At 44.1% G+C, this 22,297-nt stretch overlaps 1 protein-coding gene and 1 long non-coding RNA gene across 2 annotated transcripts in view; one reads left to right on the top strand and one right to left on the bottom strand.

Moving 5' to 3' along the window:
- Positions 1–22,297, top strand: part of man1a2 (mannosidase, alpha, class 1A, member 2) — a 151,946-nt gene that overhangs the window by 76,593 nt on the left and 53,056 nt on the right. The gene's annotated exons all lie outside the window — the stretch shown is intronic.
- Positions 11,392–19,154, bottom strand: LOC116689355 (uncharacterized). The gene is made up of 3 exons (XR_004331976.1): positions 19,102–19,154; positions 18,990–18,994; positions 11,392–11,652 (listed from the first exon to the last, which is right to left on the bottom strand). It is a non-coding gene; the product is annotated as an uncharacterized LOC116689355 (long non-coding RNA).

Genomic DNA, 22,297 nt, shown 5'->3' with positions numbered 1-22,297 from the left:
AATTACTCCAGTGGACCTTGGACAAGAGGGATCCACTCGAGTAAGTAAAATAACGTAAGTGGAGCTGATGGAGATAGGCCATTCTGAAACCCCATTCCTTTTCGTCGTACACTAGTCCACACGTCCCTGCCAGCACACGCACTGCCACGTGCGTGAGTTGGGGAGGACCCCGGCGGCAAGTGACACGGGTGCATACATCCAACACTTTGACAGTGTGCAAAATCATTTAATCAGGTCGATGTAGGTGACCCATTCTGGCTCGCTGTCTTTTGCTGACATTAGAAAATGAAACAGTTTTTGAGAGATGCATTCGAGCAGTCCCCTAGTTTTCAGGGGGAACTCAGATTTGTTACGACAAAGAGGCCGGAATAATCAACCAGCACAAATGGCTCACGAGATATAGAGGTGGGGAGGAAGCTCCACATGATTTTCCCATCCACTCTACCTAAGTAAACTGGCGTGCTCCCCAGGTGATATAGAACAAACATTGCTGGTGGAAATGATAGTCTTGGAGGAGTCGGTGCCAAAACGAATGGCTGTTCCCCTGCAAATGGATGTTTTTGATAGCTTAGACAACCTTGCAGCAAGAGGGCAAGTCCAGAGAGGCCTATAGGGATGGGTTCTGGAGTAGGTTTGTTGAGGGTAAATGGGTATCGTTTGGCGACCACCGCGGGCCCAAACCTGAAGGGTGTGTTACGGTCCAACTTCAACCGGTTCATAATTTTGTCTGTGGACACCTGCCCCTAACTAAAGAATAACAGTTACTCATATGGTAATAAGATAGAAAACAGACTATCACACATTCACTGGAATGCACCTCATTCAGGTTTCACTGTGACAAATACAATTTATTAGCGGAGGGCTTAATTAGAGTTTACCGACTGATAGCCGACACCTCGTAACCAACCATTAACTCGTTGTACCCGATAGCAGGCAAAGAGTCCCAGTTCACCCGTTCCCTATTCATGCAGTCAGCGGGACAGCTTCAGACCGTTCCAGGTTGCACAGCCCGGATGTGGCGTGCATGTGCACGTCATGGACACATGCGCCAGTTTCTTAGAATAACGGATACGGGTCTGGATCTTACCTCGGGATTTGCCGATTAACCAGCCTGATCTCACGACTATAGTGACGTGTTTACGTGGCCGTTGGTGAAGCCACAATCTAGCAGAAACAGCACACAATAATGTTTCAACTGTGTTGTAACCTGAACGAAATTCTTTACTGTCAGTTTAAATGGTTACTTGTTAACATCCCCAAAATGTATTATGATTAGTGTAAAGCTTCGTGTAACAGTGGGCATATTAGCTTAGTTAAACTTGGTAAAGCCCCATTAGTCAATTTGAGACAATGTTGCTTTCTCCAATCCCTCTCTTTTCCCGTCTCGGAGTGCGGTTTACCTGTAATGTATGTTCCTTCAGAGGAGTGCGCAGGTAAAGATCCCGTATTTCTTGTTGGTTTACAGTATAATGTGGGAATAAAAAAAATCAGGGCAAGACATATTGTAATTGTAAGTCCTCTAAGTTAGGGCTTTCTAGTGCTTGTGTTTTAGATGGGCCCACGAGTGTATGGCCAATTAAGTGATCACATTAATAATAATCGCACTATTACTTATCATGATTATTTTGTGATATTAACCACAAACTAATGTTATAGTCCTAGTGTCCATTTTTTATATGTATGCACCTTGCTTACCACGAGGGAAGCCATTGTAGCTAAAGAGGGGCAAAGTCAGGTTATGGATGTCTTGTTTTTCCTCATGTAATCAGCTTTCATTACATGATTAAATGGGAAACAGATTGAGTGGTTATGTAATATCACTGTAAAGGTGGTGTGTTCACCTTTGATTGGTTCTTTTCCAGGTAGCCAGTTAGTTGTGTTTTTGTGAAGACTCAAGTCTCACCTGTGTATTATTAATGTGGTTGGTTGGAAGGTTTTGCAGACCACTTGATACAAAAACCACTGCGTGGAATGGTATATACACAAGAACTAATCCGTATAAAACAAATAAACAAACACTTTGTTTATTGTTATCAGTTGTGATGTTTTTTGTTCCCCTCGGCTCTTTGTTGTCCCAAATGCTGAGGTGTCTTGTTTGAAGTCAATAATTCGTTTCATTGGAGGATATGCTTGCCGCCCCTACTACCTGCTCTGTGACAGGAAGTAAGTACTGAAATATATTATAATTCTAAGTCATGTTCGAAGAGAAGACCATCCGTAACAGTGTTGAGTTGTTTCATAATACACGAGAACTGCCTCCAAATTATCATTTACGTTGGTGACAGCATACGTTTTAGGCGAGTGCGTCTCACCTGGTTTTACGGTTGTCTTGCGATGAGAAGAACCATTACGTCGTTTTACTGCTTGATTCACGACTTGTGAAGCATAATATCTTAGACAACAGGTATGTCAATGCTTTATTAAATAAAAAGGCTATTTAGAAATTGCAGCTTGGAACAGTTTTCTAGGAAACAAAATATTCTGACGATCAAAGTAAAAAGTTTGGTCTGATTATAATCGATAGGATTGAATAAGAGATAGTGTTTGGCGGAAGTTCCACAAGAGGCTCTGGATTTTTGTTGTATTCCTATTCAGTTTGCTGACTACGTATGGAGAAAAATGCACATAACTACATAATCCTTTACAGTGTTTGATTTTAGTGCAGTCTTATCCATGTCCCAGAAAAGCTCCAGGTGTGTACAGTGTTGTGTAATTTTTTATCTTAAAATCAGAAGCCCCCTAGACAAATAACATGCCTAATAACATGTTCTCCTACGTCATGGTTAAACAAAGCAGAGAACTTATTTAGCCAATGTGATTGAGAAAAGCCCAAACAAATCACGTAAAAACTGATCTAATCACCTACAATGTTGACTTCTCCACTAGAATAACGTCCTGTAAGGCTTTCAGAAAATCTCGCTTAATTGCCGACCACGCTTGGAGGATGTGATGGGTGTGCTTGGTTGTTTTTGACAAACTGATGAACGAAGATTTTAATCCCTCTGAATAACAGCATAGCAGCCTGCTTATGAGTAAACTTCTACTCTTATTCTCCATTTCTTTCCCTCGCATCTTCGCTCGATCCCGGTTCCTCTACAAAAAAAAAAAAATCCAAATCACTTCATTATCATAGCCCCACTCACACGATTAATAAAGCATGTGTGGGGAAAGGAGGGAGAGGAGAGCATGGGAGGGCTCTAAGGGGAGTAGACAGTGATGGAGGAGGTTGAGTGAAGGGTGGATAGAACAAAGCTGTGATGGTGGGACCAGGATGAGACGCGGAGTGTGTTGAATGAGATGCTTACTAGGATAAGAGAGGGAGTGGTAGAATGAGGATGATGACATGGCCAGCGTGGCAGAAAAGACAGTGAGGGGTTTCCTTCATCTCATTGGAATGTCCTTTGACAAGGCACCTACCCCTCAAACTGCTCTAGACACCGCAGCATCAATGGCTGTTTGCAAAACTCCTGGAGGGAATGTTTGGGGTGTGGGGAATTGTTGGGGTGTGTACTGCCAGGAATATGAAGCAGTGTCCCCCCCCCCCCCTGCAGAGATGGTTTCAGCATCTTTCCCAGAGGATGTTAGAAGGTTGAATAGGGACTGGGATTTGTGTTTGAGGCAGGAGGGACTGAGTGAGGAAGTGGTGAGACAACAGAGAAGAAACACGTGGATTAAGACATTAGTGCCCGAGACTATGAGAGATGAGTCCGCCCAAGTAGTAGAAGGGAAAATGAAGAGAGAATTGAAACGAGGTCCACAAAGGTAAGAAGCATTAAAGACACACAAAACAGATGTAAGTTTGATGGGGACAGGGTAAAAGGAAAGGAAAAAGACACTACTGTAATCCAAATACAGGGACTAAATACAATATTAAATATTTTTTCCATCTTGTTACAACTTAGAGCCAATAATAATGTTCAGTAATCGAAGTTATAACAACTGGATCATTGTTAGATTGGATCATTTAGTATGTGAAAAATTCTTTCAGAGTTTGATCACTTTTCTCCATGCCGTAGCGTTTTCTATCTCTCCAAAAACTTTGTGTTGTTTTTTTTACTGCTTCGAAAAAAAGAAATGTATTTGGTCGCGGTCCTTTATCACCCCATTTTTCATTAACTTCTGACACATAAACATGCAGTTTATGTACAAGTAGTGGTAGATTGTTATAACTGTGCAATGCATCATAGATTGTCCCGTTTAGCTGACTTGAGTTGCGCTAGTTGAACACACATAAGGACTGATGTTAACGTGCTACAAACACAGGAAAGACGTACTAAAACTTGACAAAGGCTTTTATTGTGAGCATGTAAACGTACTCCGCGCAGTTCACCAGAGAGCCCACTGTAGCAGACACCATGACAAGAGTTGCCTAAAACAAATGCTTGTCACTCCTTGCTCATGCACCTAGGCCTGCCAAGAGTCGCGGAAAAATATTAATGCCACACAATTTTTTGAGACTTAAATGATTCACAATTCTCTGCACCAATTCTTTCTCACAAATGTTAGTTTGGGCACCTAGAGCACATTGCGATCACCACAAGCGTAAACATGAGAGGCTCAGGAAGGGAAAGGAGAGCATTGCAGCGCTGTGAAGCTACTTAAAAAGGCTATTCATACAGTTTTGATTTATCAGGTCAGGCCTAATGTCTCCCACAGCTTCAGGTTGTCTGATGTGGGTCCTGTGTGTATTGACTGGACCTGAACAGGACACTGAAGGACAAGGCGGCCTATAGCTGTTAGGGTGTGGTATATCGTAGCTTTAGATCTCCCGAGCCTCCAAATCTAAAAATTACTTGTAACAGAATTTGGATTTGTTGTGTTGGACTTAGTCCGTCACTTGAGTGCATGTTAAGTATTTTTTTTTTTATCAAAGTTATACTTTTATATTCGAAAAAAAATTAACCATAACATTAACACAGTTACAAACGAAACACTGGAATAGGAAGATGTCCCGGCAAACAAAAGTCACAGAGAGGAAAACGCGGAGGTAGGGAGACAAAAACAAACACTCAGATAACAGGACACCCACAAACACAGACAACAGAAAGGGACCAATACACACACAAACAAAGAACAAGACTACAAGCATTGCCGTTCAAGGACTCACAATGCCTGGGCCAAGTCTCCAAAGTCGTCCTGGGCTCCACCACCACACGTAGACGTCAGAGTTCTCCTGTACGTTGAATCCAAACAAAAGAAAGGATCCATGAAGAAGCTGAATGATAGGTGTCTTCCAAGGGTGCAATCATCTTCTTAGCAGCTGTCCAACAACACAGCACGTTTGTGGAACTTTAGAGGGCTGGAAGCTGACAGGTCATTCATAATTCAAACATCATGACAGTAATCATGGAACAGTAGACATTAATCAATATGGTGATTTCCGTATGAGAGAACAGAGAAGCACTCCAGAACATTTGTAAGAACGTACCTTGAGCTTTAATTGGGCACGAAGGGTGCATAAAAGGCTGTTAATATATAAATAATGTCAAACTTTAAAGACATCATATAAGCAAGATAAGAAGATTTACTATACTATATAGGGAACATGTTTCAGGGTGTGCAGTTGTCAAGGAATGGCGAATTATTGCCGCATTGGCATTAAAGGTTTTGCACTTAAGCCCATAGTAAAGGATTTACTATACGATTACTGCAAACACTTAACGTCAGGGTGGTTTACATAAGAGTCCGGCCCTTGTTGTATGAGGCCAGTAGTCGGGGGGGGGGGGGGGGGGGGGGTGGGAACCGTTTTGTGTGTATGGGTTTTTTTGTCCTGAGGGACCTCCATCCTGCCGGAGGGGAGAGTGACGACTGTTTCTCGTCGAGTGCTGTAGGGTGGCTACAATCTTCCTGGCCCCCTACAAGGTCTGTAGGCGTCCAGTTCACTGAAGAGAGGAGGGCCAGAATGAAGTCCGCCCACTTTTCTCAGCGAGCCAATGATGGTTTCTCCTTGTCCTTTCAGTGGCAGACAGCGTACCATATTTTGAGGAAGCGTGGGACTCAGTTGAGACGGTGTACGAAGTGACCCGGCATGTTTCTTTAGCAGGTTGACACCTCTCAGCAGGAAGTACAGAGGACAGTACCTCTGCTGAGCTTTATTTGAAGAGTGAGCTGATGTTCAATGTTCACTAGTAGTCTCGTTTATGCATATGTTTATTCTGTTCCTGCAATGTGGCTTATTTGCCATTGAAAAAATAAAGTTGTCACTTCTCTAAGCAGTTAAAAAACTTCTGTATTGAAATTGTCCTGGGGAAAAAGGAAAGGGTTTTTTAGTGATAGGACCGCTGTTATATAATTAACAACAAGTTTCACCAAGTTTTCCAGACAAGTACAGAGTTGAATAATTCTTCTATAACATTTAAACGAAGAAGGATCAGCACGCCATTCAAGGGACTTTCAAAAATGCAAGTACAGTAACACGCTTTGTATAAGCTAGACACGTGATATTCGAGCCATACCAACTCTCTAGAAGTGGTAAATGGGAAAACACAATGATGATTGGAGGGGAGGAAGGAGTCGGTGTAGGCAAGCGGGGACACCTTACTGCAGTATTCAAGTGTACTACGTACTATATCTTTCCTCATGTGGCCCCAGTGAGAAAAGTGTTTTTTCTGCATGACATGTACTTAGCCGTAGAGAAGAAAACATTAATCGTTTTCATTGTTGCTTAAAACAAAAAAGGAGAGCAACTGAAACACAATGACTGGATTGAGGGAGAAGGTCGGAGGAGCAAGCGGGCCTGGCAATGTAGATATGATATGACAGTTCTAAGAGAAAAAACTGCTTCAATGTAATTTAAAAAATGCAAGGTACAGTAACCGGCTTGTTAAGCTAGCCAGATAGTCAGAATCCATACACCATCTCTCATAGTACTGCGTAAACTGACCAAAACAATGAAAGTGATAATGATTTGGCAACAATTTTTTATGAGACTAACTACAACGGCAAACAACAGCAGGGGAAATGACCCAAATACGGAGCAAGATGAGACAGAGGAGGAAAAATACAAAAGGCACAGCGATGGGATTGTAGAAGAATTAGAATTGGAGGATCAGCATTCAGGAGGAGGATGGCTGGTTTGGGGAGATGTGATGTGGAGAGCAGTGATGGGATTGTGTTTACTCCTGTCTGCGCAGCTTTAAGTCTTTGTCCTCCTTGCGTCCTCTACCTCTTTTTATGATGTCCTTACTACCTTCAAACTCTCTTTTCACCACTGTCGTTCTGTCTCTCTGCGCACCTTCTCGACTGTTGATCTCTTTTGTTCACTCCGACCTCCATGTTTCACTGCTCCTATTTATTCTCGTTTATTTCTCCCATTACTCGGTCCCTTCCTCCCCTGATTTGTCCATATGGTCCTACTCCTTCCTTTCCTCTTGTCTGTGCTATTGTCTTGGTTCTTGCTCTCCTTATTCATTTTTCGTCTCCTCTCTGTTTCTTGTGTTGTGAAGTATGCTCCTCATCCCTTATTCTTTTTGTTTTTGTATGTTCTTCTTTTTACTATTGTGCTTTTTCCATATTGTCTTTCCATTGTCATCTGTCCTTTTATCCATTTGACTTTAACACGAATTCCCCATTTTTATTTTCAACTTACTGTGGTTTCCCCTCCTCTTTTTTATCCTTTATCTCCAAGCATTTGTAGACTTTTGACCCAAGTTCTTTCCTAATGTGTTTTCTATGCTCCATCTGTTTTCTGCAGCTGTCGTCTTTTTTTTTTCCTGCTCTCAACCTTTTCATCGCATTTATCTCTCAACTGTGCATTTATTTATATCTTTCTAAAAATCCACTCTTTTCCCCAAACCCAATCTCTTGTCTTTGCTGTCATCGTTTCACTTGCTTTCCACTGTTCTGTCTACTTGTATTCTCACTGTTAACACTTTATTTAGCTCATCTATCTTCAGTACACCTCTCTGCTCCCACACCCCCTCCTGCCTTAATACGCTGTACCTTCCTTTATCTTTAAAACACAGTAAATGCTCTCTTCGTACTTTACCAGTCCTTGTTTGGGCTTCTACGCTACTCACTGCTGGTGCTCTGCCACTTTTTGTCATTGGGATACTTCAGTTACTGCTTGTCCTTTTCCCCTTTGCCCTGTTTGTATATCATGTCCTCTGGTCTTTCTTCTAATGATCTAACCTCTGGTCTTTTACCAGCTGTGAGGATAGCAACTTTTCGTTTCCCTCTTTTTTTTTCTTACAATGTTGTAACATATTGCAAGCCTCTGGATAATGTAACTGTAAACTGTATCAGTTTAGATCATGTAAAGAGCAGAAAAAAAAAGTAACAAAGGTTAAACTATTGACATTTTGGAGGCAATTTGTGATGTTTTGGTTTGTGTTAATCATACCCTTGGTTTATCTGGTGCTAGTTCTGCAATTTACTACAAGCAGCAAGAAGATGGGACATCGAGGATAACTGACTGATTCATCAACACACATCAGCTTTTTTTTTGGCAGGTCTAGAAAACTTGTCACTAAGAGAGGAATAACAGCTCCACCGCCGAACGCACTCTCTTAATACGCCAGTGTTTGTGTCCGCTTTTGGCAGCTCATTTAAGCCCACTGGTGTTGTTTACCTTCCTTTTACATGATCCAGAAACACTTAGCATTTAGTCACAGTATAGCAGTTAATTTGATTGGTGTTCTTCACTGGGTTGTTAGAATAAAATGGGGATGTCTAAGCTCAGAGGACTGGATGACTTTTGCAGAGTGTCCGTGGCCCATCCTCATTTATTTATACTAAGTTGGTATCCATTGCCAGCAGCAGGCAATATTTCACCTACTAGCATACCAATTACAAAAATGGCACTGGCAACTAATAACTACAGCACTACCCAGGACTCTAGTTATGGGATGGAATCTTGCCTTGTTACTGGTTTGCTAAAGTCTGTGTAATACTCTGAAGCTATACTGTACAATATGGGGGCGGACGTCCGTACGTGGTGTCCTAGCTGTAACACAGCGAAACTGAAGCAACTTTGGTTGGCTGTACGGTGTACCGGAACGCTCCGTTAATGTTAGACGAGGGACTCAAAGTGTGTTGTGTGTTATTTTCAGATCCGTTGTTCTCTACGGTATGTGTTTAAAAACTTTAAAACAGAAAATTAGACTTTGTGCTGAGCATTGTTAGGTTGCGCAACTAAGCTTATTCTAATGAAACCTGCTCAGAACCAGCGGCTTCTTGAACATTGTGGGTTGAAAAGGTCCGAAGAGTCCTATTTTTGCCATGATGAAATGAATCCTCCGTTTATTATTAGTAAAGTAAAGAAACATTTTCTCTGTGTGACATAACCGAGCTTTTGAGTACCTAGATGATGATGCAGCACTTTCAGTTATGTTGATTATTAAGTGCCATTATAGAAAATTAGACTAGCTCGAGATCGTCCTTAGTCCAAGGCCCAGCACCAATCTATTAACAATTTGAATTGAGACAAAAAATTACTGCAATTCAAGGTTTAGCCAAGTACTATATCTTCCTTCTATGGTGGCCCCAGTATCGCAAACATGTATTGCATGTAAAGAAAATAAATCGTTTTCCTCATGTTTCTAAACAAAAAACAGGAGAGCACTGGAAACACAATGATGATTTGAGGGGAAAGTCGAGGAGCAAGCGTAGGTCCCTGTAATGGGATAATGAGATGACAAGCTTCTAAGAGAAAAAAAGCTGCAGACTACAAGGGTAAAACACAGCACACTCCCTTGGAGGGCGGAGGGAGGGAGGAGGGGAGGGGGGAGGGGAGGGGCGGAGATTGACAAGCAAATGGAAAAGTGCCAGATGATAAGGGGGGGTGTCACATCAGAAAAGGCGGCAAGTGGATGTATAATGGTGCGTTGAAAGTACAAGATCTATCAATAAGAGATAAATAGAGTCTCAATGAGAACGATACTCGGGGCAAGGCAGGGAGGGAGACGAGTGCGCATGAAAAATTGAACCGAGACGAGGAGATAAATAAGGTTATGGGGACTGCAATGACATCAGGAAGTAGGAAGACAGAATGCGGGAGAGTGAGATGCGCGAGACGCGAAAGGCAGATACAAAAGATAAAAGATGTGATAAACGTTAAAAACTAGTTATAAAGCGTAAAATAACCGAGCCCTTTTGTCTATGCCCTAGAATGATGGGATTGAAGCCTTCTCCAAGACGTCCGGTGTCCTCCGCTCGCCCTCCCTAGATTGTGTCCAGTCTTCTCCGTCTCTCGTTTTCTTCTTCCCTTCTCTCTTTCATACCCTAACACTTTCCCCCCCTCGTTACTCTGTCTGCACTGTGAAAAACGCTCAGACTGTACTGTGTGTCCAAGTGATCTAGACTGCGACTGCTGTCTACCCGATGGCACCTCGCTTTGATCTCGCCAGGAGCATTTGATTTCTTCGTCAATTCTTGTCAAACTCTAAAGCCCTTCAAACAAATCGTCATGCATCGGCTCACGCTCTGACAGTAGCTGCCACTACCTGCTCCCACAGAAGTCAGGGAGAATACACAGTGATAAAACGGGAAATAGATTGTCTCGCATGCTGACGTTTTAGTCATCGCAACAGCAGGACAAACTTTGAGGTACTATATCTTTGGGAAGAGAAGCAATACATAGTGAATAATTACAACTATACATGGTCTCAACACACTACTCCGGCTTTTCACTCTGGATCTGGCGTTTTTGGGGGTTTTTTTTTTGTTGTTGACGGCCAAGTGTAAACAAATGGACGCCTCACGTAGCACTAGTTTGAGAACAATAAGGTGGAGTACTGATGATCCTAACTAAAAATATTAATGGTCATGCTTGGGAAAGAAGGACCTCTGCTGGTCGGCCCCTGAGATGTTTGATCCTCATTGAGTATAATGATGTACTGGGTTGTTAGGTCTCACTGTATGCTTGCTGTTACAGGGCAGTGCAGTGAAAAAATTGGTGTGTTTATGAACAATCGTAGGACAAAATGCAGCCAAACATGATAGACTGTTAAAACAGGTTAATTGACAATATTTTGGTACAAGTCTGTATACGAGACAGGACATGAGGCAAACTTAATTTTTTAGGCAGTTTCTTGCCTATGAGAGCACAACATATGGGGCACCCCAGTGGTTTTTCAACAGTTGTCTAGGTTCCTGTGAGTCTTTTTCCCCCTTGCAGATATTGCTGGTGATGATGGGTCGCTTAGTAACAGCCGCAGACACACAAACACAACACACACCCACAGCACACACTACACCACACACGTGCTGAGTAAAAGGGACAACCAAGATGGGGTACAGACAGAAGAGAACATATGAATTAACATCACAGCTTTTGGATTACACCTCTGCAACAAATGGCTTACCATGACCATACTGATGTGGGGGAAATCCTTCTATAAAACTGACAACTGTACTCCTGATGAATTAAACAGGTTTAGTCTTGTGGTCAACAGATGAATGCGTTTCCGAGCAGTTACACGTGCCACAGACCTATGGAGACTTGTATAGTACAGAGGTCCCCCAAAAAGGCACTTAGACAATAATTTGTGCCAGGTTATATTGGTTCCCATTGTGGGGCCTGATTGGTCAGCTATTACTGTTGCCTGGGTTACTATCCCTGCTCTCCTCTTCCCATCTTTCTTTCTTATTATTTTCATTATCATTTACTTCACACCGGACAGCTATGTTCACTCACTTCTTTGTATGTCCTGTCTCTGGGAGTTATCAGACAGCCGGCAACTTCGACTTGGCTCACCATCATCCTCCCCCGTGCCCACTGTAGCATATCTGACTAAGATTGCCCTCACTGTGTCTATCCCCTCCTTAGCGAACCAGCTGCAAAAAGCAGCATTGGATAATATGTCACACATCACAACACTCTTTTTAGTTCGGTTGGTGTAATCCGTAATACTCTAAGCAGCTTTTACGTCGGCCGTTACTCGATGTGCCAGTTAATCACCACCGTCAGTCATTGTAGTATGTTTCCCCACAAATTTGACCCCCTTGCGACCTACTGGGTTGCGAACACGTGTTACACGACTCAGTGCACCAACAGCCTCCCCGTCATCTGGCATGGTGAGTAATGGCCGGCATGTTCCCAGCGGATAGGGAATCAGGCGGCGTCTTGTTCTTTGGACAAGGGCAGTAGTGATGAGCGGGATGTCATGGTCAGCAGGCAGGGCACACGCAAAAATCACACCAGGGTAAACTAGAATAGCGAGGAAAAAAGAGCTAATAGAGGTCAAAACAAGCTAGTGATGAAGATTTCTCCATTTTGCCAAAAAGGTTTTGTCAATCCACCCCTCAATGGATTTGATACACTGAGGCGCTCATGCATTCCTCCTGGGAAAAGGGCTCGAAGTTTTGGTTCAAAGCCCTGGAGGACCATTCCCATCCGGAAGGCCCCCCACACAGGGGCAGGCAGTGTTGTTAGGTGGATGACCGATACGCACATCTATGACCCGAACATGAACAGATCCTCTTTTCAACCAACAGCATGTCCAGGCGCATCCGATTCGGGAGCGCCATGAGGGGGGACGTTGGGGCAGCGGCTCGGCCAGGCACCTCGATGGCATCCTAGTGCATTGCTCAAGGTAAAACAGGTTAATGCCAATAATTTATCCTATCTACATTTTTGCTGGGAGTGACGGGGAAGATGGCTGAATCAGCTCCGTGGTATATTCCAAATCCTGCGGCTATGTTGATTTCTGCCAATTTGTATTCATGCGGTGACACCCCTTTAGGAACCTCATATGCTTCTTATAGGAATTTGGGGTTCCGGCCCTATGGATCAAAAAGACTTGGGCCTTGCATATACGGGCCTGCGTCCCGTCTCTTTATCTCGGTCAGTGAACAGCCTTATGGTGGTTATTAGTGGACTTCTACTCCCACAACGATTATGGGCATAGCTAATCTAACCTTAGCACCAAACTCCTGACGTTTGCATTTGGGAACTTATCTGGGGAGTACAGGCTAAGACCACCAAATAGTAGAATAGTCCTATTCTAGCCACTGTGGCATAGGGCTGTTTTGTTTGTACGTTGTATTAAACCAGTATGGGGGTATTAATCACCTAGTTTTGATTGTGGGCTTGCTTGATCCGGTGAGATTGAAACAGTGATAGCTTGGCACCCTCCCCCTTTTATTGGCCGGTTTAAACTACCCTGTTTTCAACGTCCTTGGTGGGAAAGGGGAGTAGGGTAGAAGTAATTGCGGGCGCTGTCCTAGAGTGTGTGAAGTTGCAAACATGCATGCATATTCTGCTGGGTTCATTCGGAAAAACGTGGGTTCCCGGGGTTAGTGAACATGATGGTCAGCGTGGTCACAGCCAAGCACCCTTCCAATGTGTTTGTTTCTGTGGAAGTCGTGGAATTAGCCACCTGATCATAAATTGTCCTGGGCCTGCACCTGCTATAGAACCTCAACACATCTTCCCCCTCATTTTAGAGAATTGAAAGGGGTTCCTGCAATATTACGTCTCTCCTCAGGGGCGTGGTTGTACTGTAGTCTCGTGCCCTGTCTGGGTCATTCGGTTGTCGTGCGTTGAGGCGGATCCAAAAAGACTTTATCTGCGGGGGGTTTATCTGGTCATTCCATGCGATCCATTACACCTGTAGCGGCTAACATCCACACATTGACCGTGCCTGCTCCCAACTTGCTCTATTTCGACCGGGGGTATGGATTTTCGTGGTGGTATGAACATATAGTACCGCTGTATAGACTACTGATTCTCTCCCATTAATCTTGTTGTACCCACCAAATCTCTTTTGTCTGTCATACCTAGACAATGGTTGACAACCTCCGCTGTTGTCCACAACACGGTCATACAGCTGTCTCCAAAGATAGGACTACCTGTTTAACCTGTCCGGACAGAGCTCTTTCACAGTCCTCTACATTTGTTAGTCGTCCACAGTGTACAACATCTGTGGTTTTTGTCGGAAAAAAGAAATATTATACCCCAGCAGTAGTCGATAAGCCCTGACACAAAAATCAAAGGTAAATGACGTGGTTGAGTCTCTCACATAGGGTGATGATGTACCAATCTGGGCACCCGCACCTTGGGGATGGGCCGCCCTTAGGGATTGTTGCTTCACTACGGCCGCCAAATGCTCTGCTTTTCTACCTAGTCTAGTTCATTCCTTGTTCCGATGAGGGGTTGGACATACCGGGTAATTGTATGCTTTGTGGTCTCGGTCCCCATACGCAGTTCAAAACCCCCGAACTTAGGCTGCAACTCCCACTACTACGCATACTGCTAGGACAAATGTTGTCTTGTTGCCCAAAACCCCTTGCATTCCAAGTATGGATTTGTACTTATGTGGGGGCTAGTTCCCCGCCAAAAACTCCTTCCATCTATACATTTGGATTGCTTTTCTAATTTCCTGCCTATGGGCAAGGCTAGGCCCAGGTGCGGATGCGGCAAAAGGCTGTCAGGTGGTGCCAAGGTGCTCCTTTTTTTACCTTTAATATGGTAGCTACTCTTCCGAGTGTGACTGTAGGTAACCTCCCTTACTTCGTAAGGCCCGACCAACCTGGGGGGCCTGTCCACTTCCTCTTGTGAACTTGACCCTGACCCAAGAGTCGCCTATAATGTGCAGGTGAGTTGGCATTCCACCTGCGTGGTTTTCACTGTTCCGCCAATCTGACCTGCGTAGAAAGGGATGAAACCAGAGATTTAGCTTCCTCATATAGTCTGTCATTTTCATAATAATAAAATGCTGAACATCTAACTTGGGCATGGGACCTCCATCTGTGGAGGTCTCTTGGCATTGTTCTCCCTGTCTATTATTTCATGTGGGGTCAATGTGTTTCTTCGTACTTCCTGAGGATCCGTCAATAGCCATGAGGGCCAATGGGGAGCGCTTCTACCCTATGTAACTTAGTCTTCCTTGCAAATGCCTTACTATCTTAGCCCCGTTCAATGTGCATGGGTTTGCTCCTCGTCTCAACACTTCCCTTGTGACTGTGGAATATGATATAACCTGATCCGAAGGCATGAGGTGATCCCAGGGACTGTGCTACTTCTATATGCAGCGCTTTTGTGGTTACAATGTGTTGCCATTACTCTGACCCTTATTCGCCCTGGGCGACCCCATAACTCTGGATGGGATGTTCATGTTTTTGAGACATTTCACCACTGGTTTTGCGTTTTTTTTCTTCCCCCTTCTTTCCGGTGGGGGAATGGCTTCTACTCCATCCTAGGAGAAGAATCTGGTGTGATCTTACCATTCACCAGAAGGATAACCTTTTCTCCCTACAACATTTTTCTGCGGCCCACTATAAGTATAATTCTATACTGATATCTTGAAATACACTCAGCTTGGGGGGACGGGGTACGCTCACTTTTAGTGTGGTGTATGTTTTGACATTAGGCTCTCCACACACCCTGCATTTCCTGACAAAAATGTGTCACCATGTCTCAAATTGGGGGTGGCCACCACAGCCCTAAGTCAGATTCAGGAGAGTACCGTTTTATCCTTTAATGTGTTGGTCGGTGGCCCAGGTAGCAAAAAATTCGGCACATACGGGACTGATGCTGCATCTTTCCTTGTGAGGACCTCACATATCCATACTCTTGAAGCTTTTTGTAGCGCGCCGCTCCGCCTGCCACTGATTCCATTCATAGGTCCTACTGACTGTATCCAGCATTATGATGAGTGGATACATTCAGTAATGTCGTCTCCGCCTTTTTTTCTGAAATAAACGGGCATGAAAAAGAGCCATTGTTTTCAGAAACATCATTCGAAATGGGAGGGAGTGTAGGGTGGAAGGGTGAGTTGTCTCTGCCCTTGCTAGGCAACTTTTGAGGATCAGAGAAGGCGGCGTGCTCTGGTTTACTCCGGCCCTCTGTTGTCCATAGGAGAGGGGGCAGGGTGAGTTGCTGGTGTAGATCAGCGATGAGTTTCTGTGGTATCTGTCAGGAAGATATGTGAGCGGCTGTTATTTCCTGTGCGGCCAGCATAAAAAGACAGCATGTCTGCACTGTAGAGGGGCTTCTGATGGTGGGGGGTTCTGGCGAGACTGTCGATTTGGTTCGCCGTTGGCTGGGTGGTTGGGCTTGTTTAATTATTCAGTTGTTTTCTTTAACAATTGCGTGTGTAGGTCTTTTAATTTCATCTTGTGTGCTATGCTCCTTTTTGGGGTTTATGACAGGAATGACGCACATTCTCGCCCCAGGTTGCATCGGTAATTGTTTGCAGGACCTTACTACTCCTCCTACTTTGTCTGAACTGTGTGGGTAATCCCCCTAGTACCCATGGACGGAACAGCGCCACTGTGGCGGCGACTGGGTACCACGGTGCCTCATGGCAGCAGAGCCAGAACATCTTTTGTTGATCGATATGCACTAGGCATCAAAATTTTCGATCACTTAGGCTTTTTTTAAAATCATTAGCCATGCTGCATGATCACCAAAACTTGTGGATACATGCGGTGCAGCTTCAGCCCAAATGCCGGGGTATGCTGAATGAACATGGCAACTGATGCGTGGAACAGTGGGTCCAGTCCCACGTTGGTGACGGGCAGAACTAGATTATCTGCTCCCATTACTCCTACCCAATATGCTCTGACGAGCGCCCAAAACCAACAGCCTGTCATCCTGCGTCGGTAAGACTAGGGAAAGCTGTGAGGAAATGCTTCAGCCCTCTGTCAGGGAGGGGAGTTTTGCACACAGGGCATCCAAGTCACCAAAACTGTTAAGGGGTGTACATCAACAGACCTCCTCTCCTCCTACGGGCGGAGTTGGTGGTCATTGTAGCCAGAATATGGTGTGTGGCGCCGTGGCTCTCCCTCACTGAGCTCAAGTACATGATTAGACGCATAGTTTCATCTTGTGTCTTTATCTCTTCTGAACCTTTGGTAAGTCTTCACGTATTCAGGTGAATATTCTTCGCAAGCAAACTTCGTCTTTTTCAGGGTCCCGTTGGTAAATGAGCCTTTAAATGTGTCTGCTAAACACAAAAAGTCTTGAGGGGAATTTGTGTATCGAGTCTGGGCCTGGTTTATGTCGTTTTTGTAGTCCTTTCACTCAGACCTAGCTAGAGCTTCTGTCTGTGGCCAACACTTTCCCTGATGCTGTAGAACTGTAAGCGCTATCTTCCTTCATCGTTGCATGAGTTTGTGGGGTACTGTGGGGATGGTGGACGGGGTCCTTTTACGACATGTGAAAATTCTCTATGGATTTATAGTTAGGCCCAAAAAGAAGCTGGAATTATGGGTGGGTACTAGCTTTGATGGGGACGGCTGGGACTGTGTAAAGATGGATGTGGTGGAGCCGCTGTTGCTCCCCTGACGAGAGCGTACCATTAAATTTAGATAAACATTTCTAAATCCTGTTACGCGGCCCTCTAATGCCTGGTATCAAGGATCCTGTGGGACGTCTATTTGTATGCATTATATGAGCTTTGTATACGATGGGCAGTTACCACTGGGGTTGTGACTAGTGGGTTTTGATGACGTTGGGACCTGTATACGGCGTGAGGTGGAGCTGGAAAATTCCTTAGGTTTTTTATGTCTGGATAAAAAGGGTTTTGGTTGGCGGGGGGGAGCTTAAGAGGGTTGGCCAGCGGGGGTTTGCTCGCCTACGCCGGGTTTTATTTTCTGTTCGTTGCTGTATCAGGTTTGGTGATACTTTTGCGCATTCTTGTTTTGTTCATATCCCAATGTTTTGTATTGCATTTGTCATTTCAACCCCACCGCCCATATTTATCTTTTCGCGCTTCATACTCCTGTTCTGAACTTTGGTGTAGTCAATTTAAACCATTTTCTTTCTTTCCTCCTACTGCCTGCCTTTACGCATACTCCAACCTACTTTTTCATAATTCCCTATGTTCATTCACGTTCTCCGGGGGACGGCGCCCCTCTAGCCACAATTCCATCCTCCTCTCTCCCCAATTCTTTCACAATTCTTTAGCTATCGTTCATCCTCTACTTACTACCAGTACTTTTCACTGCCTCCTACTACCCTACTTTACCATAAGGGGTCGTCATTTCACAACAAATACGCAGTAGAAAAAAAAAAGTCTAACAAGCCAAACACACACAAAAAAATACACAGCAACAACAAACAATACCTTCTGTTCTTAAGGACTCCCTCTAGGATGCGTTGTATGCTATTTATCTCTATAATCTTACAAACTTAATAAAAGTGACCTCTCACTCCTTTGCACAAAACACGCGCGGTGGACCTGTAATTCAATATTACACTGACCAAATATTCGTTAAATGAAATGACTTTTGGGTGTTCACAACAAGAAAAAGGGTGGCAATCACCAACACTCATCTGAACTATCTGTACCTCTACTCAGTCTCCATACTCGGCAAACAATATCCCAGGGACGTATTTACTCGTTTTTCTGGAATATTTGTCCCTTTTCCTCTCCTAACGACACCCCGATTATTCAACAAATTCTCTTACAACGATCTAGTTGTTTGTCGCTTTTAACTCACATTCAGCTAGCCCAACACTTTCAGTGTTCTATATCATTCTTAATTAAGCACATTCAATCAATCTTTTCGCTTAAAACAACACTTACGACAGTTGAATGTGATCACATCTCAATTTGTTTTCAGCCAATAAACAGAAAATTTGATATTTAAACAGCTTTCTGCCTAACCTCTTGTGTTGAGAGGATCCACAGTGAGTATCACACAAACGAGTCGCCAGTATCGCAGCTCCGTCCCCTTAACGGGATGCGGGAGTCAGCGGTGGATGAGCTGAACCGGAACGGGACAACAAGCCAAAGGTCCAGTGGCATTCCCCTGTCAATTACGTTATCGCGTCCGGGGTCAACCAAATGGGTTGGGGAAATCATTCTATAAATGACAAAACTGACTTCCATGATGAATTTAACACCGTGTTGTATTATTGGGTCAAACAGAATGAAATGCGTTTCCGAGCCGTGACAGCCAAGTGCACGGGACATGATGGAGACTTGTCGAGTACAGATGGAAGGTCCCCAAAAATAGGCACTGAGACCAATATTGTGTCCGGGGTTATATGGTTCCCCTTGTGGGGCCTGGATTGGTCAGACGATACTTTGCGGGAGTACTCTCCCTGCTCTGCCTCTGCCCTCTTTCTTCTTATTATTTTCATTTTATCAATTTACCTACACCTGACAGCTAGGTTTCAGGCAGGAGAGAAAGAGGTCCGGTCTCTGGGACGAGTTATCAGAAAGTTACATGAACTTCAGTGATTCCTTGGACCTCCTCACCATATCCTCTCCAGTTGCCAATGTAGCATATCGGACTAAGATTGCCCCTCCCTGTTCTTCCCTCCTTTAGTGTAACCTCCAGACTGCAAAGCATCAATGTTATAAAGTATGGGCACACCATACAAACACCTTATTTTATGTCTTTTGGTTAATCAGTATATAATCGTAAGCCAGCTTTTCTTTTACCTGGTGGTCGTTCCTGATGCCCTTGTTCTATCACACATCAGTTAATTGTATTTTTTCCCACCATAACCAGGAGGGAAACATAAATTGACAATAGTCTCTATCCAATACAAGGTAATAGTTTGAACTCAACCACTTTGCACACAAAAGTCACCATAGTGGAGGGGAGGGAAAGATTGGTACAGGCACGGTAGGGGGATGGTGAGTTCAAAAGAATTCCATAATGCGATGAAGTCAGAGGTGTGGGAGGAAGGGATTGGAAATCGATGTAAGTAGGGAGGACAGAGAAAAGAGTGAGAGAATTTTTTTGGTAAGGGAAAATGATCAAGCTGGAAAGATGGGGGATGGAAATGGGACATGCACTGAGGAACAGGAACTAATGTGTATAGAGTTAATGAGGGTAAGATGGAATGAATGTAGAAATGGTACAGGAAGGAAAAAAATTGTCCTCTGTGGGAACAATTATAGGAATGCCATCGAGAGGTACAGGCGTGGTAGGTGTTCCTAAAAAAAAAAAAAAGTTCCACTGTTCAGTTGGTCAAGAATGCTGGATTTCCTTCCAAAAAAAAACTAATATATAATCAGAAATCCAATTGCAAGCACTCCTAGATTGTTCCGGCATTTTACTTTAGTGATAGTCTAACATTTTTAATTGAGGGCAACGTAATGACAAAAACACTTTTGGAGCATGCTCCACATGATCAGACGCCTTTGGTCGAGCTGCACACCACCTCCACCCTCCAACACGCTGTGCGTACCACAGTTTGGTAGGTTTTTTAAAGGCTTGACATCACAACCCCAGAACGACGGGCTGCAAGCAGGACGGCGATTGAAAAGGACGCCTCCCCGAGCAGGCTCGATAATCTGTATGGCACCCTAAAAAATGAAACACGGCAGACGAAAGGGTTGTGGGTCTGGCTCTCCGAGAATTTCAAGAGAAATCCGACCATACCATGGGGCTCATTCGGAAAGACTGACTCGGGTAATTTTATTACGAAATCAACAGCTGCAACGACAAGCGTTCTTTATGAGAAGCATTTTTAAGGCCGTAGAGAAAGAGGCCGTTGCAGTGCTGAATTCGTCTTCATTACAGATTTGACAAAGTAGTTTAAAAGTTATTTGTCAGATTTTGAGAGAGCACGTTTGTCTCGCTCATCCCGCTCAATAATTTCCAGGTTAACCACTCCACCACATCAGAAATGGTCATTGAGATTCCGGACTGCCCTCACCCACCAATTTTCAACCAGGTCAAATCGGTTAGAAAGTAGGCCTACAATCCTCCGGGTGATGACGCACGGTATCACACAAAAAACAGAATTTGAGTCGTTGACCATCGCCGGGGACTTGTCCCCACAACTCAATAAGCGGGGTTGGTCGTCTTGATCAGCGCCTTTAGCAATGGTCATAATTCTAGATGAGGAAGCGGTGGAGGGTTAAACAAAACGCCATGGACTATTCAGAAGAGTGGTCATTATCGTGGATATTTTTTACTTGCGTCTTTGTCGCCAAAGCTGAACGCTGCTGTTGTTCCCTTTCTAGCCGTTTTGTGACTTAAAACGCATTCACTTTAGCTTCTGCGCTGGACAATGCCATTTTGGTAAACATAGCCATACGGAGGAAAAAGAAATTACAGAGAGGGGTTTTGTGGTTGCCTTTAAGACCCTTTTATACATCTCATTTGGTTATGGCTTGAGGTAAGGTGTCATTATAGAGTAAAATAAGTGACCCACTGGTAACATTAATGTTCTTGCATAAAAACATTCAACTTTAATCTTCTGAGCTGGCTCAAATGTGGGAGAAGACAGTATTAATATTTCAAGATTGGAGATGTCTAGACTTAAGCAGTATAAAGCACATCAGGTGATGAATCAGCGAGTTTTTGGATCGCTTTTAAGGAAGTAAGAACCATAATCGTAATATCCTTTTAAAGAACCTATCCCAAAGTCTAACCATTTTCCCATTAAGTTGATATGTAAAGCTGACAGCCCCTCCCCCCCCCACCCAGTCATGTGTTATGGTCAAGGGCAAAAAATGCCAGGAAATCATAAAGACTTAATTTGATGATGGTACCATGGAGATCATATTTGTGCCGCCTAATTTTGCGCAATAGGGGCTCCGCTTGAGCTGCTGAACACATGGACAAAGGATCAGCGTATTGGCAAACAAGTGGAATGAGAGAAAGTAAGGGGGGGAATAGACAACCGGCACGCACACCACACACACAACACAAGCACAACACACAGATGAGTGAATTAATCTTGTCTCTCCTGCTTGCCCTTAGGGCCCTTTTCTTAATAAGCAGGAGCATTACCAAATTTTCACAGTTTACCACTTAATCCCTTTAGGAGCTCCAAGTGCATGTCAACCACGGGCCCACTGCTACACCGGTGTGTGTGTGTGGTGTGGTGTGTGTGTGTGGTGTGTCGTGTGTGGCTTGTTGTGTGTGTGTGTGTGTTGGTGTGGGTGTGGTGTGTGTGTGTTGATGTGCCCTGTGTGTGGGTGGGTGTGTGCTTTGTGATGACTAGCTTAGTGGATGTTTGCGTATTGCTGGGTCGATTGGGCTAAAAAGTGTGGTCGTTTGATCACGCAAGACGTGGCGGCCTGTTGCATTGTCTCAGGCACTCGGCCCTCTGGGAGTAGGTTAATTTTCGACACTAGAGTACATGTGCTAAAGCACACAACTGCCTGATAGTACCTTACAAAAGAGCACTATATCAATGTATTGGCTGCCAGTGGGCCATCGTACTTTGTCAGGACTGTGTGATGGTTGTTGGGCATTCTTGTAGGTCTTTATTAATTAGTACTGATTACATCCACATACGTTTCCTTAAGACCTGCAGTGTATATGTTAGCGTGCTATAGGGACATGACTGGCTTCCGAAACACAGCGATTCACTTCACGGAGTGGGTTAGTGCTTAGCTCATACTAAGATGGCTAAAGTTATATCACACTCACTGGAGTA

This window comes from Etheostoma spectabile, chromosome 5 (assembly GCF_008692095.1).
Source record: "Etheostoma spectabile isolate EspeVRDwgs_2016 chromosome 5, UIUC_Espe_1.0, whole genome shotgun sequence".
Taxonomy (NCBI): Eukaryota; Metazoa; Chordata; class Actinopteri; order Perciformes; family Percidae; genus Etheostoma; species Etheostoma spectabile.
This window is presented reverse-complemented; position numbering and strand designations above follow the sequence as displayed.